Source organism: Aythya ferina (assembly GCF_964211825.1).
Source record: "Aythya ferina genome assembly, chromosome: 3".
Classification (NCBI taxonomy): Eukaryota; Metazoa; Chordata; class Aves; order Anseriformes; family Anatidae; genus Aythya; species Aythya ferina.
In genome coordinates, this window is record NC_140298.1 from 110,739,119 (window position 1) to 110,758,125 (window position 19,007).

At 40.5% G+C, this 19,007-nt stretch overlaps 1 protein-coding gene across 1 annotated transcript in view; it reads left to right on the forward strand.

The window, feature by feature from the left end:
* The window catches only part of TDRD15 (tudor domain containing 15), a 135,203-nt gene that overhangs the window by 91,036 nt on the left and 25,160 nt on the right, over positions 1 to 19,007 (forward strand). Inside the window, exon 3 of the transcript XR_014691367.1 lies at positions 12,187 to 12,297. The gene's annotated coding sequence lies outside the window, so the exon portion shown is untranslated. The remainder of the gene's footprint in view (positions 1 to 12,186; positions 12,298 to 19,007) is intronic.

A 19,007-nucleotide genomic window follows, 5' to 3' on the forward strand; every position in this document is an offset into this window, starting at 1 on the left:
TGCTCTGTCACAATGGAACATATTGATTATCAATACAGGGACCACATTTTCAAAACAAGTCAACTGTAGGGTTTGCTGTGTACAGTTGTGGCACTATTGTTAAAAGATCCCTGCCCTGTGACATTTATGGACACGTTCTCAATAGATGTTGTTTCCCAGGCTTCGTTACCTTTACTGCAGTCCTTCAATTTATCTGGCCCAAAGGATAGCAGTGTTGAGCTCTTCTTAATACCTAGGGACTGTCTTTTGTTCTGTCATTTCATTAGCATAGTGGGGCTATAATCCTCAAGAAAGCTGCTAATAATGCCATGGTAACGGAAATACATATAAACAGAGAGAACAATAAATATTGCTAATTCTTAATTAATCACAAAGTGGATGTTCAGACATTGCTCAGTTTTACATTCTATTCTGAAGATCCATTTCTAACTTGAGGTGTCAAAAACAGGGCAGTTGGCAGGTTTGTAACTATAAATTGCGAAATTTGTTATCTATGTAAAGTGTCCCTGCCATAATGATTAATTACTCCACTGAGCAACTGTACAGTCGTATTGCTCTAACCCACAATGACTTTCTCCTGCCTGTAGCTAAGAGGAGGTCTTGTCACTGTGGAAGATCCAAAGAACCAAAATCTACCAATTATTGCTTCAACTGCTTTTGTGCAAGGTGTGTAATTTCCTTTGCATGTTCTCAATGCTCTACTCAGAGCTGTAAAAATAAAAATAACAACTTCTACTTCTTGCCAGCTTACATGTATGCCACTAAATAACATGGTTGAAAACACTTCTTAAAAGTTTTTTAAGGAAAACTTGAATCAAGGACAGGAATGTTTTATTGATGAGCTTCAGGGACATGGTCATATCCTTTATCACAGATTCTTCAACTGATTATTGTTCCCAAGACAGTTCTATATACTGTACTTACAAGTCTTCTTAATCACAACCACTGTTTTAACACAACAAGCATAAATTGCTCCATTGTCACTTTGAGGGTAAAGCTGCAGCATAAGCTGAGAATTGCTCAGTTTTTGAAAATTTAAAAACAACAAAAAAATTTAACCTGAGTGCCTTTTTGGAAAACTTTTCCAGCTATAGTCCTAGGCAAAAAAAAAATTAGTAGAGAAGAAAACCAAAAGGAAAACAAAACAACAACAACAAAGATTTAAAGGATTTTGCAAAATGTGAATATAATATTACTAGTTCTCTTTTACTTTTCACCTACCCTATTTGATGGCTCCTGAAACATCTCTGGACATTGTAGGATTAAGAAGTTATTAACAGGGACACAGTAATTCTAAGCAAGCTAGAAGGCTTAATATCTGAGGTAGTTTGAAAGACAGTAATGTGATTTTTTATCTTAATGTTTTTTCATTGTTGTCCTCCTTTTGGGGTAGCGATGCAATGAAGTAGAAGTAGCTATGTGATACAATGTGAATGCATTTGCACAGTGCTCTGCTGCTTGGTTTCAGATTGGTTTTAGGTTTTGATCCCATGGTTTCTCTTTTTACTGGATGAACATCTCTTTTATTTCCATGTAATTTTCTCTGTTTCAACCAATAACAGCAGACATTCTCATGGGTCTGTTTACATATTTTAAAATGTATCCCTAATTTAATAATTTCTCAGAGTTTCTGGCATCTGGCATCTAGAGGGATTCAGACTGTAATTCAGGCATCTAATCCCAGATTTCTACAAATGCATTAGATGTCTAAATTAATGTTAATGGCCACTCATGCTGTGTTCACTGATCACTTCACAGTGTCAGTCTCATTGATCACCAATCCATTCAACATGACTGTGCTCTGATACCTAGTAAAGAAATAGATGAGATTACTTGTGGCTCTTTAAAAAGGAGATAATTTAGAGAGATCCCACCCAACACAAGATGGATTCTTCTTATGTAACTTTAATCATCTGCAAGTTTGGCACCTAGTATAAATCATTGGCTAGACTCCTGGAATTGACAGGGAATGATAAATACCTCTAGGGTGCCACTCATCCTATCCAAACACAGATGTCTAAGAAAGCTGGAATTAGTAAGATGGGTCCCATGAATGAGCACAGAATCTTAGAGTATCCTTACTTTATCTTATTTAGCAGCCCTGAAAAACACTATTCAAGGAGCCAGAAGATTTTCATGTTAATTTAGAATTAAAATTCTAATTAGAAAATTTAGAATTAAAAAAGATTTTTTCCATTCTCCACAAGTCAAACATTTGTGGTTTATTACAAGATTCAGGGTCTGCTTAGAAAAAAAAAAATACAACATTGACACACACAACTTAGTTCAAGGTTCCTCATTCCCCAATTATAAAATGGGCAAGCCAAAAGGAAGCCTACTAGCGCTAAACCTGAATGGAAAATTATTTAAGAAAAGAACTATAGCTGATAAGTGAAAGTATTTTTGAAATTGTGTTGGATATCTGAAGAAACAGAATTTTGCACTGACAAAAGGTATTTTCTTCAGTTAAATAGCAATCCTGGCTAAGAGGGAGGTGAAGTCAGTGATAAAAAAATAATGGAAAAAAATGGTGCCTGATAGCAATGAATAAAATCGGTATTAGATAATGCAGAGAACTGATAAAGAAAACTAAAGGGATCAGTTGAAAATCTATGCTTAATAGGGGAAAGATAACAAAAAATTCTTTAAGCAGGAGTAAAATGCTTAGAGTATTATAAAAATATGGATAGTAAAATTGTGCACCCTGGTAGAAAAAAATGCAGGATTAAATAATATGTCTGTTTTCTAAAAGAAGAATTAAATATTTTATTTTCTCTCACTTCTGAGGAAGAGTGCTAAACAGCAACACCAAATATTTTTGAATTTACAGATAATTCTCAGTCAAGAACATTACTTGTCCGTGGAGCATTACGTAGAAAAAAAATCTTAGACACATTGCACTAAGATTTTAAATATAATCGATGCCAGTCAATGTGACATTATGGAAAGTAAGTTGTTTTGTGTGTGTGTGTCTGTGTGTGTGTTTTTCCCAAATGATCCTGTGTCTTGGTGAGATCACAAAATAATTTCATAGACTGATTGTCCTGATGGAACATATCTAGACATTTTACAGTTTCACTGACAGCGTGTGTGGCTGGCAGATGTGACACAGCATCCATGGTCGCTTGGTGCCTGTCCGGAGCAGCCAGGTGGGATACCCAAAGTGTCTCAAATCACACAGAACATCTATGTTTAGACAGCCAGATTGTCCCCTGATGCCCACACTGAGTGGGATTCATGTGTCTCACTAAAGATAACCAAAAATTAAGATGCCTGTGTTAGAACTTCATTCTTTTTAGTCATCAGAGAAAATAGGCACCTTCCAATGTACTTCATCTGACTTAGCTGAAATGCCTGTCTTAGGGTGAGGTGAAACATCGCCATAAGGTGCTGAATTTCCCTTCATCAACTGTGGGGAAACTTAGTGAAACTGAAATTTGATGAAAGCAACCCAATGCTGTACAAAAAGAGTATTGACAATTTGAAAAGAGTTTGGAAAAGATCTATAGAAGCATTTCAAGGTTTGGAAAAGGTGCTTTCTAGTGTGGAACTAAAGAAGCACGATCAATTTGTATGTCCAGAAAGGTTAAGAGGTTGTAACCTGTCATTACAACTGGGGGGAAAAAAAGAAAAAAGAAAAAAGAAAAAAAAAAAAAAGTATTTGATAGTTGGAGGCTCTTTAACCTACCAAAAAAAAAAAAAAAAGAAAAAAGACAACATCCAACAGCTAAAAGCTTAAACTAGCATAATATCAGTGCAGAAATTAAAGTGTACTTTATTTACAATGGAGGTAGCTGTGTGACTGTTACAGCTGGTGACTGTAAAAGCTTATCTCAGGATATAGAGTCTTCTCATAAGAGTCTTCTCGTAGAGTCTTTTCATAAGTGCGTATCTAGATGATACACTACCACGTAAAGTGAAGAGATGAGCTTGGTTAAATTCCCAGTGAGATTCTGTGGCTTGGGAAGCACCAAGCAACAGCCTGAATACTTAGAATTATTCATTCTGGCTGTAAAAACTATGAATTTCAAAATCTTTTCTAAAGCAGAAAAGAAGCACTGTACATTTATCAGTGTTCCTGCAAGTTCCAAAGAGGCTTGGGAGAAATTATTAACTAAGGCAAAAAAGGAAGTTGAAAAATGGGGAAGATGATAAAGAAGGAAAGAGAGGAATAATTATGTAGAATTTCCTCTCCCACTGACATGCATTTGGTTAAAATCATTTTAATTTGATTTTGGATCAAAAAGTTCTATTATGCTTTATTTCCAATTTGGTTTGTTTGACTTTTGAAAATATATATATATTATATATATATATAATATAATATTATATATATATAAAAATTGTATATATATATATATGCAATATATATATATAATTTGCCTGACACTTCCACACTTCCTCTTAATTTTTCTCTCTTCCCTCTTTTTCTTTTGCAAAATAGATTTGGAAAGAGAAAACTAGAAAGGGAAGGAGAGAAAGGGCATATTAAGTTTTTTAACCAACAAATTTCCTTGGCTAGAAAAGCACATTTGCCATTTACTTCTTGACATTGCACACAGAAAAGAAATAAAACTATACAATGATATTTTTTTCAAAACTTAATGAACTTTGAAGAATGTATAAATGAACCTAAATAAATAGAAACTCATGACCTAGTATATAATGATTATGTGATTTTCATGATACTTGTGAAGTTTTATCTTTTTTCCACTACTTAGAAAAACAAAAACAAACAAAACAAAACAAAACAAACAAACAACAACAACAAAAAAAAACCACAGGCTTATATCCACAAAAACTGAAGTTTTTTCTTTACATCTTTATACAGCAGCTGCTGCTGAAGTGCTTTTGTAAGTGCGACCATTTTATAACACAGCATCACATAGGAGCCTCTCTGCTGTTTGTCTAGCTAGAAATGCAGGCGGCCTTAACCCACTTGGTATTATGCCTAGAACTTTTATATATATTTTTTGCTTGCTGTTTACAGCCATTTTTATTAGTGTGCCTCTTTTTTCAGTACACAGGTTTGTGGAGCAAGCAGCTGTTCATTTGTTTTGTCAGTAATGGAAAGAAGACTTGAACAGCTGATGACAGGTAATTTGGGCTGATGTTCAAGTTCTTATAATAGAACTGTGTAGAAAGCTATCACTTTATCTTACACTGTCTGTATACGTGTGACAAGACTTTCAGAACAGAAGAAGAAATTTGCACTTCACAGGGTAAATAATAAAACATGAGAAAATAGACAATGGTGTTAAGAGTGACGTATAGGAAAACTACACGCAGGAAGCCATTTCTGGTGCACAACAAGGCATTTTGCTGCTTCTGCATTGCTGGAATTTTTGATAATGATTCATGACTATCACGCATTAGCACCTCTTCTATCAGTTTTTAATATTTGTACAAGACTGGAGCATGCTCAGAACATTTGTATTTCCTGAATGGAAAATGAGCAATGTCACCTAACTTGAGTTTCAGGAATCTTTGGGCAAATTTAACACATTTGCATTTTGTCCGGTTGGAACCTCATTTCCATTTGTCATTCACTCTTTGGGGATTTCACCTTTCACGTGTTTTCTGGCAGTTCTTTGACAACTCCTGAGTGTTTGCTGTAAGTCAGCCTCATACATTCATGGCAAATCTCTGTTCCAGATCTACTTCCATGCAGGAATTCATATTTCCATCATACCTCAAAGGACACTGTTCCTTTGTGGCTTCCTGGAAATGGCAGTTGTAGTAATTACAGCTGTCCTCTACTCCTGCCTTGTTTGACATTGAAAGTAGCTTTTGTGTGTGCATCCCTGTCCTCTACTGCTTTTCTCTGCCACTGGCAACCCTCTTACTGCCTGTCCTACCCAGAGTGCGGGGAGTTCCCTGGTACCTGTGTTACAGCAGTATTTGGCTCCCCGCTGCCACTTTTTAATTCGTTCTGTCAGCTTTCCTACCATTGCTGGCTTCAGAAGTTTATTTGCTGTAGGCAACAGAGAGTCCACATATGGAGTGCCTGGAGATGCTGTCCTGGCTGCTGCCCATGCCTTCTGTTATTGTATGTCTCCAGTTGTTCAGTCGCTTCTTAGCTTGCTCATGAAGCTGTGAAAAGCTCTTTTTTCATAGGTATCCCCATACATTTGCATTGCAGATGGAGTGTTGGTCATCACTTGTGATGAGTAACTCAATGGTTTTGCTTAGCATCACAAAAAATTAAAACAGAAAATATGAAGAGTTCAGGTGATAGTCCAATCATCAGAAACCATATGCTGCACAAGAACAGGAAAAGCTATTTGGTTCAGCCAAAAGCAGAGATCATGTAGCATATTCGTTATCATTATTTAATAGGATGTAATTATGAAGTATTTGCATACACAGAAATATACTCTGTAGCTAGTCATGGCTCTTGAAAACTTGCCACTTGCTTAGTAGAACAGACTCCTGTTTTATACGGATCCTCATGAATTACTTATTGATTCTGCTCTTCTCTGTAGCTTCTCCCTCCCAATTTAAGTGTTTTGGGCCTCATTGTGCTGCATGGTGTGACTGAAAGGTCAGTTTTTCAACCTGTTGCATCCTCTGGATGTGACAGCACTCTTGCTGGTACTGTGTCTCCATGAAGCAGTTGGATTAAGAATGGATCATACAGCTTAATGATCTGGCATAGGGATGTGACTCTTGGAATACAAAATAGAGGAGAAAAACTGAATGTAATTTACTGAAAAACTGAGTTGATAAAATAAACAGATACAAATAAAGGTAAGCATTATGGTAGGGCAATGCATAAATGGCAAATAGACAAGTCAATAATTAGTGACTATAAAAAGCAATCACCTTAGAAATACAAGGTTAATTTTTTCATTCTTTGAAGCTTGCCTTGTTGGTCACTGTAAATCAACAAAAAAGTTCTTGGATATTTTGTCCTTGATATTCTTTGGTGTGCCAGTTTCTACCATAGCATGAAGAATTTGTCACTATTCAGACAAACAATCCAAACAGTACAAATACTTAAGTTCTTACTTCTAAGTATAAATGAACAATAAAACTATCAAGGAATATTTATTTTTGATGTATTGTTGAACTTTTGTATAATCTTCAGCAAACTGCCATTTTAATTTTAAACCCACATATGGGAACCTCCAAATTAAACAGGTCTGTCTTTCAGTCACAGTAAATTGGACTATGCAATTAATAATCCATCCAGTGTATTATTTTTGAAGAATGGAGAGTCAGCTATATACTTCTTGTGAACTGTATTGGGATTTAGCCTCCTACCTTCCATTCACAGTAATGGGACTCGTGCAGATAAATTGCCCTCAACAACATAAGATTTCACCCTTTGGTCTCAAGCTAGGCGTTCAATTGCAACCTAAACAACCAACCATCCCCTGGTTATGAAAGATATATGGCATATGGGCATTCAGCATAAAGAACGAAATATCAAAATAAGGTTATTTGTCAGGAACTAGGAAAAAAAAAACACAACACATTATTTTATAAACAGCAGACAGTACAGATGGAACTAGAAGTCATGCAGCTAACAGAAGGATCAAAGAAGAACAACTCTTTCCTTGATGCAAGGAAGAGAAAGAAACAACAAAGTGTGCAGTACAGTGTGTACTCTTGACATAGTAGGGTCAACCAGGAGCTTAGAGAGACTTCTGAGCAGGGTAAAAGGAGCTAGAATAAGGAAGAGAAAAATGCATGAGTATCTTGAAAAGATAGAAGGAAATTGTCTGTTTGTTAAGTTCCTTCTCTGTAAAGTTGCCATCTCTTGGGCTTTCTTTACTGTGTATTATGAAATATATTGAATTATTTTAATATTAAGGTGCCAATATCATTGAGTCCGGTGATGTTTATTTTCTCAAGGAAAAAAAAAAAAGGAGAGGGGAAATATAATGTCAAGGTTTTGAGAAACATAAATGTAAAACTAAAGAACTAGACTTGTTATACATGTTTAGGAGGGTGGGATGGAGACAGGGAAAGACAGACAGAGAGGGCAACGTAGAAATATAATGCAATTTAAATTTAAATTATTTTAACGCAATTTTATGATTTTTATAACCTATCATTTTCAGTGCTGGTTTTGTTTTAGTTACAGAGTCTTACTGTAATCAGTATTTTGCTTTTATTTAACATATACATAAATACTGTAATGACTTCAGATATTGTATTAGGGAACTGAGCAGGCTGGAAAACCCACATATTTTGCAAATGCTCATCACCTGTCCAGGATACATAATGCAGGATTCAGATCTGGATGTGCTAATCCAAATGTTGCAATGTACTGATGTACGTCTCGTGTGGTGTGAGTCAGCCCTCTTTAATGTCCCATGGAAAAATCCATTAAACATGCTCTCCTGCATCTGGAAATCATTTTATATGAGAATGGCCGCAAAGCCAGGATCTACCAAATTCTTAAATACATTTTACCAGAAAATGGCAAGATCATAAAACCATAGAATCCTCTAAGTTTGAAAAGACCTTTAAGATCATCAAGTCCAACCATCAACCTGATCTACCAAGTCCCATCACCAAACCATCTCCCTTAGTATCACATCCACACATCTCTTAAACACCTCCAGGGACAGGGACTTTATCACCTCCCTGGGCAGCCCATTCCAAAGCTTGACCACCCTTTCTGTGAATAAATTATTCTTAATGTCCAATCTAAACCTCTCCTTGCACAACTTGAGGCTGTTTCCTCATGTACTATCACTTGTCCTATTACCTGAGAAAAGAGACCAACACCCTCCTTGCTGCAACCTCCTTCCAGCTAGCTGGCCCAAGCAATGAGGTCTCCCATCAGCCTTCTTTTCTCCAGACTAAACAACCCTTATTACCTCAGCCACTGCTCATGCGTCTTGTTTTCTGACCCTTCACCAGCTTCATTGACCTTCTTTGGACACACTCCACCACCTCGATGTCCTTGTAGTGAGGGGCCCAAAACTGAACACAGCACTCGAGGTGCAGCCTCACCAGAGCAGAGTACAGGGGGATGATCACCTCCCTGGACCTGTTGGCCATGCTATTTCTGATGCAGGACAGGTTGCCCTTGGCCTTCTTGGCCACCTGAGCACACTGCTGGCTCATATTCAGCGGGCTATTGACCAACAACCCCAGGGCCCTTTCCACTGGGCAGCTTTCCAGCTACTCTTCCCTCAGCCCGTAGCATTGCATGGGGTTGTTGTGCCCCAAGTGCAGGACCTGGCAAATGATGAATGTGTCTAGAAGAATAAAGAAGAAGAAAAGAAGGGAAGAAAAATGAATATTAAACTGTGAAATAAATTTCATCATTCAATTTGATAGTCCATTAATGGTACTCACAAGAAGAACCATCTTACATTTCATAGCAGGCTTTTTTTTTTTTTTTTTTTTTTTTTTTTTTTTTTTTTCTCTTCTTCCTGGAGTTTTACTTGTATTTTTACTATCTGTGGGCTTGAAGCACAAATTATATATTCATTGGTAGCAATGCATTTTACAGCATAAAGCTTGCTTCCTTCTGCCAATGCTCCTTTCAGATGACTCATGGATTCTTCAGGTAAAATAATAATTATCTCCCAAGAATTAAAAAAAATAATCTGTACTGACTGTCACTGCTTCATTGAAATGTTGGATAACAGGATAAGAACAAATGAACATTTTTAGTTTCTTTCTGGCTTGCTAATTTGTAGCTAAGATTACATTTCTGTCATTTTCATCTCCTATGGCTCAAGAATTCTGACATTTGTGCCTCCCTCCTGTGTTACCCCCCAGACTCAACCATGCAGTTCCTATGCCAAAGCGAATATAATAAGAATATAAATTAACAACTACAAAGCTCTTCAAGAACATTTGGTCTTTGGAAGAAAAGTACTTGTCACATAGTCCCGTTGTTGCTGAAAAAAACAGGAAGGATTTCCATTGCCATCATTAGCAGTTGGATTAGATTCAAGTGTGGGTTTAGCAAAATGGCAAAGAAAAAGCGCTCTAGTGATGCCTCCCTAATTCACATTAAGCAGGAGCCCCTTCTCCCCAAGCATGGTGCAGTATCACAGCTATGCAACCTTCCTCTCTCAGAAGGACAATTTCACAAAAGGGCGGTTTCCAAGGATCTGCACATGTATCTGCATCGTTATCTGTGGGAGAGCTTCAAAAATCCAAAAAAAACCCCACAAGTTTCTACCCAGTCTGTTTCAGATACTTCACAGTTTTGTGGGTGTTTGTACCAAGGTGGTGTGACTCCTTGTTAGCAATGAAGTAGCTACGTGCTAAGATTTATAACCAGACTGGAATCCAAATTACACACTGATGTTGTGGAATTCAGCTCTAGTGCTGTGGCCTAGGCTGGTATCATATGGCAATTTGCTATTATGGAAATTACATCAGACTGGTGATAATGTTAAAAGTCTGTTCATATGTTCAACTTATGTGGTAATTTCTTTGTTCCCAGAACCAAGAAAGTGCAGAGGAAGAAGAGTAAACTGAGTCTGCTTAACACCTTTCACTAACACTGAACATCATGCTGTGTGGGTGACAGTCAATGTAAAAGAAGAGCCTGAAAGCAGGTTTTAATAAATTCAGTTATCACTTTCCTAACTTTGTTTTATGACTTTTTGCCCAGCTGCAGTAAGTAGAAGAACATCATCTGGAAATGCTGTAGTATAAAATTTTTCACTGATGCTTTAGCAGCGGAAGAGGGACGATACCCAAAGCTGTGTGTAGGGAGCTGTGAAATGTGGCACTCAAATCTCTCAAAGAAACAGTTTTCTTCACTGAATGTGGATGCTGAAAATCAATTATATGTAGATTGGCTATGAGAGAGACAAGCTGTTCTGTTGATTTAGGCATGACCTGTGTGGTGACGCTTCATCTCCCACTGAACTAAATATTCTTTCAAATGACATATTAATGGGAGGGCATCCAAAATACTTGCTAGGCAAATGAATGTGTAATAGCCAGATGGTTTATTTGGATTTTCAGTAATCCTCAGAGGATCAGAAAAGGGATTTATTTAGGATTCAGTAAGTTATGGCATGCATTTACCTGTGTTAAAGCATCTTGAAATACAGTACATTATAATTGCATATCTGTTCTTTTTTTATTCTGCCACATTTGTAAAGCACTGTGGAAAATGACAGCCACCTTTTCATGGGGTAGTAGGAGTATACGGGGATTGTTTAAGAAATATTCTTGTAAAAGGCGTGGTGAAGCAAATTACCCAGTAATCCTTTTGTCACCTTTATGGCTGCTCCCATCACCCTTCTGCTATTCTTAGGACTATTCAAATCTTTTATACCACATCAGATTCCTTCTATTCAAAATTTAGCATAAAGACCATAGCACATCTCAGAAGGTGGAATAAAACTTACCCATGGGAGCCTACCTACATAAGTCTATTTAATAGATAAAATATATTTTGGAATGCCTTCTCTTTACTTGAACATATTGCACTAAGACAGAAAACTTCTAATACAATACCATACAGGCTCGCTCTTCATGCTTTTATCTCTGTATGTGTCTGGTCAAAAGTCCTCAGCATATGCACACTCTCTTCAGCTGGGAGAGTGAGCCACAGGTGTTACATTTGTATAAAGTCTGGCTTTTATCCGTATAGTTCTCTAATATACATACACATATAATTTTTCCTCTTTGAGCTGGAATGGGTCCCTTTGATGCTACTGTATATTCTGTATAGAGGGAAAAAGGAAATTGAGTTTCTCTCAGTGGTGGGATATGCCTGGAACACATTTCTTCTGGGGAAAACTGGGCTGTTTCTGAAGCATTTCAGAAATTCATGTCTTTTATAGACCAATAGAACTATTTCTGTGCCTTCCACTGGCAGCAATAGTGGACCAAAATGATTCCCGTCTATGGTACAGTTAGTGAATCAGCAAAACACTTACAAAACAAGTGTGTCACTTGAACAAAATATAAGTGTAAATTCTGTAGAATAATTCAGGAAAGCCTCTCCAAGGCTACTTGTCATCTAATTTGTCCCAGTTGCTACAAACTGGGGGAAACCCTGCCGTACAGAACCAAAGCTCTACCACTGGGAGTGCACAGCAGGATCACATATGTACTCTGCTTGCTGCTTGGGAAATCGGTCTCCTGAGTGATACAGAAAATAGCCATTCATGCAGCTATGGCCTCTTTAGAGCCTTGTTTGTTAAGTGATATCTGATTTTATTGAGTCCTACTAAAACTGTTTTGCAGTGATTTAAGGACGTGACAGTAAGACTACAGTGAATCCATTAAATTTTCACGATGACAGACAACTGGATAGTCTAAGGAGAAGACATCATAAGATTTTCCTCCTGCTGATTTGTAAGTATGTCTTGGCTTCTACCCTTTTGGCTTCATGCACATGACTAGATCATAGAGGCAGACTCCTTGCCAGATACCCAGATATTCTTGGAACATTGGAACTATCTGCTTGCTCTCCCAAAGGTTGGGGATAACCCAGTTTCCTTAGCCCTTGCAATTGAAGGCCAAATCCTTTCTTGACTGAGAAGGCAGAGGAAGAGTTACAGGCCTGTGCTCAGGAATGTGCTCAGGTTCTGCATACAAGTCTCACAGAGATGCCAAGTGGCAGACCTGAGATATCTTCCTTGTTGGCAGAGCCAGGGGGTTGGCTCTGGCATCCCAGTGCTTGATAACTCTCCCAGGTGTGAGCCACATCTGGGGGGGCTAACTGCTCTGTGGTGTCTACAGAGACATCTGGATGTTTCAGATGATCCCAGGACATTCTTACCCACATACAGACACCTCACTTTAAGCTATAACCGTGCTGATCCTCACCATGTAGACCCACTATTGAATGCCTACAATGCAGCAGGAGACCACCCATCATTTGTTATGTGTTGTGACATATTCCCCTAATTTTCTACACTGTCTCCTTGACTATTCCAGTGTGCAATCATGGTCCAGAATGCCAGCAGCATGTACAAGCGTCTTTGTGAACCAGGCCATATAAAAAGAAATAAAAATCTACCAATTCTTGAATTCAGAAGGTAGTCTTTCCACCATTTGTCACTTACCACTCTCTCAGTTTCATTGTGAGCCATGCTTTTGCATGAAATATGAGGCATAGCTGTAAGCCAAATGCCAGTAGAAAAGTGGATTATCCCTGCTTCAGCATCCCTTATTGTGATTCAATTTTCGTACATGATAGGCACTACTGTTCAACAAGCAGCCCTGTCACTGGTCAGCATTTGATTTAAACAAACATTTTCAGACCGTAAGCTGGAGAGGTGCTTGGTCAAACAATTGATCAGTGGGGTAGATGAAACTAGTAATACAAACACTCTATAAGCTAGGCATAACACTGGGAAAGCAGATGAAGGTTTGAAGCCAATGATTTTGATTTGCATGAGTACATAAAGAAGGATATTTCTGAAAGTAATAGAGATTAAAGGTGCTGAGAGAAAATAAAAGCTTTTTTTTTTTTTTTTAAAAAAAAGGCACTGTGTAGAGGAAGGGGGGGGTCATTTTTACTAGTTTAATCCGGCTGTAAGAAATATATTACTTGGCTTGTCAGCATTTGATCTCAAAATTCATTTTAAGGATTCAGGAACAAAATCTCAGATGAACCAGTGCAGCGTCCGCTTAAGTGGGGAGATGTTTTTCCAATCGTTTTAACAGGCAATATGCAATATAAGTGCAAGTCTCCAGAGGTCAATAGAGTTTGCTGTAGTTATCAGGAGAAAATAGGCTTCATGGTGAGTAGAGAAAACAGAATTCTTTTAATATCCACAATATCATTTTAATGTTTGATAAAAGATTCTGTGTATGTGAGTGTATGCATATTTGCACACACGTACACACACAAAGAGATATTAGTAATATACTTCAAACAAAAATATTTCCTGCACATAGTGACTTTGCAGTATATTTAAGAAAGCTACAAAGATCCAGCAGAAGACTGCAAAAGAGAGGAAAAAATATGGCTTCCTGCAAACTAAAACTAAGCTAATTGTGGGATCTTTTAGTTCACACCAAGAATATTACATGGTATGTAAAAAATCTACTGTCAGTCTGAGAAATGGTGTCAGTTCCTGACATCGCTCAAGCCTGTGACAAAACTCCCAGTGGCTTGCATGAAACCAGAATTACATCCATTATGTTTTTCTCATGACGAAGTACACCAACAGCAAAATAAACTTTCAGAGCTCTAATTCCTCTCCTTTTGATTATCACTACTTACTCTGCCTTATTGTGGTGAAATCTTAAAATAACATGTTACCCTTAATCTCAAGAGGAAAAAATTGTACGTGCTTCTTGAGATTAAATCTCTTTTCATGCAGAATATTCTCAGTGGAGATGCTAAAAGGAAGAGGTTTCCCCTGAAGCCTACCCCAGCATTAAATAGGGGTTCCTTAGAACATCCAGCAAGGTTATTTTCAGAAAGTTTTATAGACATATTTTATTCTTCATAAATCCTATAAAAATATACGGTAACACTTTTTTTTTTTCCATATATCGATAGTGATGTTTTTCAAATATAATAGTTACAAATTTATTTATACAAATAAACCCTTTTTTATTAAATTTATTAAAAAGGGTTTATTATGTGACCTCCTTTGTTGGTTCCTTGGCAAAAAGTACTCTAGAGACAAATGTCAGGAGCCAGGCTTCAGTAGGGAAGAGAGGTTATTTTTTTTTTTTTTTTTTGGAAAATGCAATTTGCTCAATACTGTTAAAAAGTAAGTGTGTGTCTAAATTTAAGACTCAGCATAATTGGAATACTACAGATTTCCACAGGAACACTGGTCTCTCACCTGGTGTGATCTGAAGCTGTGGTCAAATACTTGATGAAATTCTCAGCTGGTTTAAGTAGATGTAATGACCCTGACTTCAACAGATAGCTGGCAGAGAATAGATTTTAGTCTGCTAACTTTTTGAAAGCAACCATTTTATTTATTCTTCAGCTCTGAGCATTTATGTTCCAGCTGGTCTCAAAAATCACATAACTGGAAGTTGTAAAGACATGCTGGGGAAAAAAAGTGGCAGGAAAATTGGCAGAAGAAGAGACACTGAAAACTTGAAGCAGAAACTATGGCAACACGAAGCACTTGGAGGAAATGCACAGGAGTTTCACCAGTAACACCTGGAGGACCAGGCTTACACCTCAGCAGTGCAGGCAAGGGTTGAGAGAAATGATTCTCCCCCTGAGAGAATCATTTGTCACATGTAAGACTGCAATCCCGACTGCATCCACACCTGCATTTTAGATTGCCCCAGTACAAGAAAGACATTGACAAACTCCAGCAGAGGACACCAAGTTGGTCAGGAAGCTGGAGCACAAGGTAGGCTGAAGAGTAAAGAGAGGCTGAGGGAGACGGGCCTGCTCAGGTCCCAGAAAAGACTCTGGGGTATCCTCTGGGATGCCTGGTAATATGATAAGCAAAAATCAAAAGCTGGAGCACTGGACTTCCAGTTTAGATACTGGGAATAATTTCCTGACTACAGCGGCCCTAAAAAAACTGGAACAGAGATTGTTGGTGCTCTCTATAGACACTCAAAACTCAGCTGGGCAAAGACCTGGCACCTGCTCTACTGTGGCTCATCCTTCAGTGGCCAGTTGGACAGGATAACCTCCAGAGGTCCCTCCCAACCTGAATGATTCTGCAATTCTATGATACCATTCAGTTTACTTAAATTATTCTCTTTGTTTTCAAAGAGAAGTGACAGTTTCAGAAATGGATCCAGCTGTTGATTATATGCTTCAGGGGGCAACATTAATGGAGAAGCTGCAGCCCTTTTAGACCCCTGGTAAACTCAGGCCTCAGTTTTTATTGTTTTCTACCTTCAGCTATTGTGTAGCATTGCTGAGCTCATAAAGCAGCTGCTGTGAGTGGTGTGAAAAGTAATTGCTGTATATACTTCATACAGCTTGTAAAATGATTTGGAAATTACTGTAGAGAAGTGAACTGCTACTTTTTTATCAGTGTAGAAAAGCTCAAGATGGCAGATCACTAGATAAGCTATATATATATGCATATATAAATACTCATATATAAGAGCTGATAAATCCACGTGGATTAAATATAGGAATCTGAAAGAATAAACACTTTTTTTTTTTTTTTTTTTTTTTTTTTTTTTTTTTCATCTAGGTGTATATGCATCTATCTATCTATATATTTGGCCATTTGCCGAGGCGATCGGCTCCGGGGCAGACGCGTTCTGCAGCGGAGCGGGGGATCGGGCCAGGCAGGGCTAATTTTTTCCGGCATCGAGCCTACTTGAGGGAGCCGCCAGGACCCGGCAGCCCTCGTGAGGGAGGCTGACGAGGCGAAGGTGGAGCCAGCAGCGCCCCCTCCCCAGCCGTTCAAAAGCTGCCCCTAGGGAGCGCGAGCGACCAGGAGCGTGGCGACCAGGGCGAGCAAACAGGGCGTGGCGCGTCAGAAGGGAGTGGCGCGGCAGTTTGCGCGGCAGTTCGCGCAGGCAGGGCGCGCAGGAAGGGCAGAGCGCTCCCCCTACACACAAACAACACCTCCTTAACAACAGCCGTAACTAGGTGATAATGGTCGCCACCAGGCACGGCGCGCTCTCCAGAAAGTCGGTACACACCCAGACCGACTACCCATTAAAAAATGCAGCAGTTCAGGTCACCGGATGCAAGGAGTGTCTGAGCCTGTTGCTGCCATCGGCGGGAGGCAGAGAAACTGCGTGCGTGAGGTGCGAGCAGGTGGATGACCTGGTCCGCATGGTGGCGGAGCTCAAGGAGGAGGTGGAGAGGTTGAGGGCCATCAGGGAGTGTGAGCGGGAGATAGACTTGTGGAGTAACTCCCTGCAGGGCCTCAAGGGGAGGTGCCGAGGTGAGACTCCTCAAATGGGGGCGGACCCCCTGCCCTGTCCCCATCAGGCAGAGGGAGGGGATCTGGGAGCTGAGGAGGAATGGAAACAGGTCCCTGCTCGACATCGCAGGCGATGCCCTCCCCTTCCGGCCCCACCTTCCCAGGTGCCCTTACGCAACAGGTTTGAGGCCCTAGAGATTGAGAGGCCGGTGTGTGAGGAAGAGGTAGCAAATGTTCCCAGGAGGATGCCTGGGGCGAGGAGGTCAACTCCGCGCCTCAGGACTGCCTCCACCAAGAAAGACAGGAGGGTTATTGTTGTTGGAGACTCGATTCTTAGGGGAACAGAGGGCCCTATTTGTCGGCCTGACCCTACCCGTAGGGAAGTCTGCTGTCTCCCTGGGGCCAGGGTCAGGGACGTTGCCAGGAAGCTTCCTAACCTGGTACGCCCCGCTGACTATTACCCCCTTTTGATAGTCCAGGCGGGCAGTGATAACACCGAAGAGAGAAGCCTCAAGGCTATCAAAAGGGACTTTAGGGGACTGGGTCGGTTAGTGGATGGAGTGGGAGTGCAGGTGGTGTTTTCGTCCATCCCTACGGTGGCAGGGAGAGGTTCAGAGAGAACACGGAAAGCCCACCTGTTAAACACGTGGCTCCGGGACTGGTGCCAACGCAGAAATCTTGGGTTTTTTGATCATGGGGCACTTTACTCAGCACCTGGCCTGATGGCTGCAGACGGGTCCCTGTCTTTTAGGGGAAAAAGGATCCTGGGCCAGGAGCTGGCAGGGCTCATTGAGAGGGCTTTAAACTAGATAGGAAGGGGGATGGGGCTGAGGCTAGGATTGTTGGGGCTGTGCAGGGGGGAACAATGGCAAGGCCGGAGGATAAGGCAATGGCCCAGCTGAAGTGCATCTACACCAATGCACGCAGCATGGGTAACAAACAGGAGGAGCTGGAAGCCATCGTGCGGCAGGCAGGCTACGACTTGGTTGCCATCACGGAGACGTGGTGGGACCAGTCTCATGACTGGAGTGCTGCAATGCCTGGCTATAAGCTCTATAGAAGGGACAGGCAGCATAGAAGGGGTGGTGGTGTGGCTCTCTATATTAGAGAGTCTTTCGAGGTTGTAGAACTCAAGGTTGGGAATGACAAGGTCGAGTCCCTTTGGGTTAGGATTGGCAGGGACAACAAGGCTAGTGTCCTGGTCGGGGTCTGCTATAGACCGCCGAACCAGGATGAGGAGACGGATGAGGAATTCTACAGGCAGCTGACAGAGGTTGCAAAATCATCAGCTCTTGTACTCGTGGGGGACTTCAACTTCCCTGACATATCCTGGAAGCACAACACAGCCCTGAGAAAGCAGTCTAGGAGGTTTCTGGAGAGCGTGGAAGATAGCTTCCTGACGCAGCTGGTTAGTGAACCTACCAGGGGTGGTGCCCCGCTAGACCTTCTCTTCACAAACAGAGAAGGACTGGTGGAGGACGTGATCGTCGGGAGCTGTCTTGGGCAGAGTGACCACGCAATGGTGGAGTTCACTATTCTTGGCGAGGCCAGGAAGGGGACCAGTAAAACCGCTGTATTGGACTTTCGGAGGGCTGACTTTGAGCTGCTCAGGACACTGGTTGGTGGAGTCCCTTGGGAGGCGGTTCTGAAGGGCAGAGGAGTCCCGGAAGGCTGGGCGCTCTTCAAGAGGGAAGTCTTAATGGCACAGGAACGGTCTGTCCCCACGTGCCCAAAGACGAGCTGGCGGGGAAGAAGACCGGCCTGGCTCAACAGAGAATTGTGGCTTGATCTTAGGAGGAAAAAGAGGGTTTATAAGCTTTGGAAAAGTGGGCAGGCCACTAAGGAGGACTTTAAAGAAGTAGCGAGGCTGTGCAGGGACAAAATTAGGAAGGCCAAAGCTCATCTGGAGCTCAATCTGGCTACTGCCGTTAAAGATAACAAAAAACGTTTCTATAAATACATCAACACAAAAAGGAGGACTAAGGAGAATCTCCATCCTTTACTGGATGCGGGGGGAAACTTAGTTACAAGAGATGAGGAAAAGGCGGAGGTGCTCAATGCCTTCTTTGCCTCAGTCTTTAGCGGCAATACCGGTTGTTCTCTGGATACCCAGTACCCTGAGCTGGTGGAAGGGGATGGGGAGCAGGATGTGGCCCTCATTATCCATGAAGAACTGGTTGGTGACCTGCTACGGCACTTAGATGTGCACAAGTCGATGGGGCCGGATGGGATCCACCC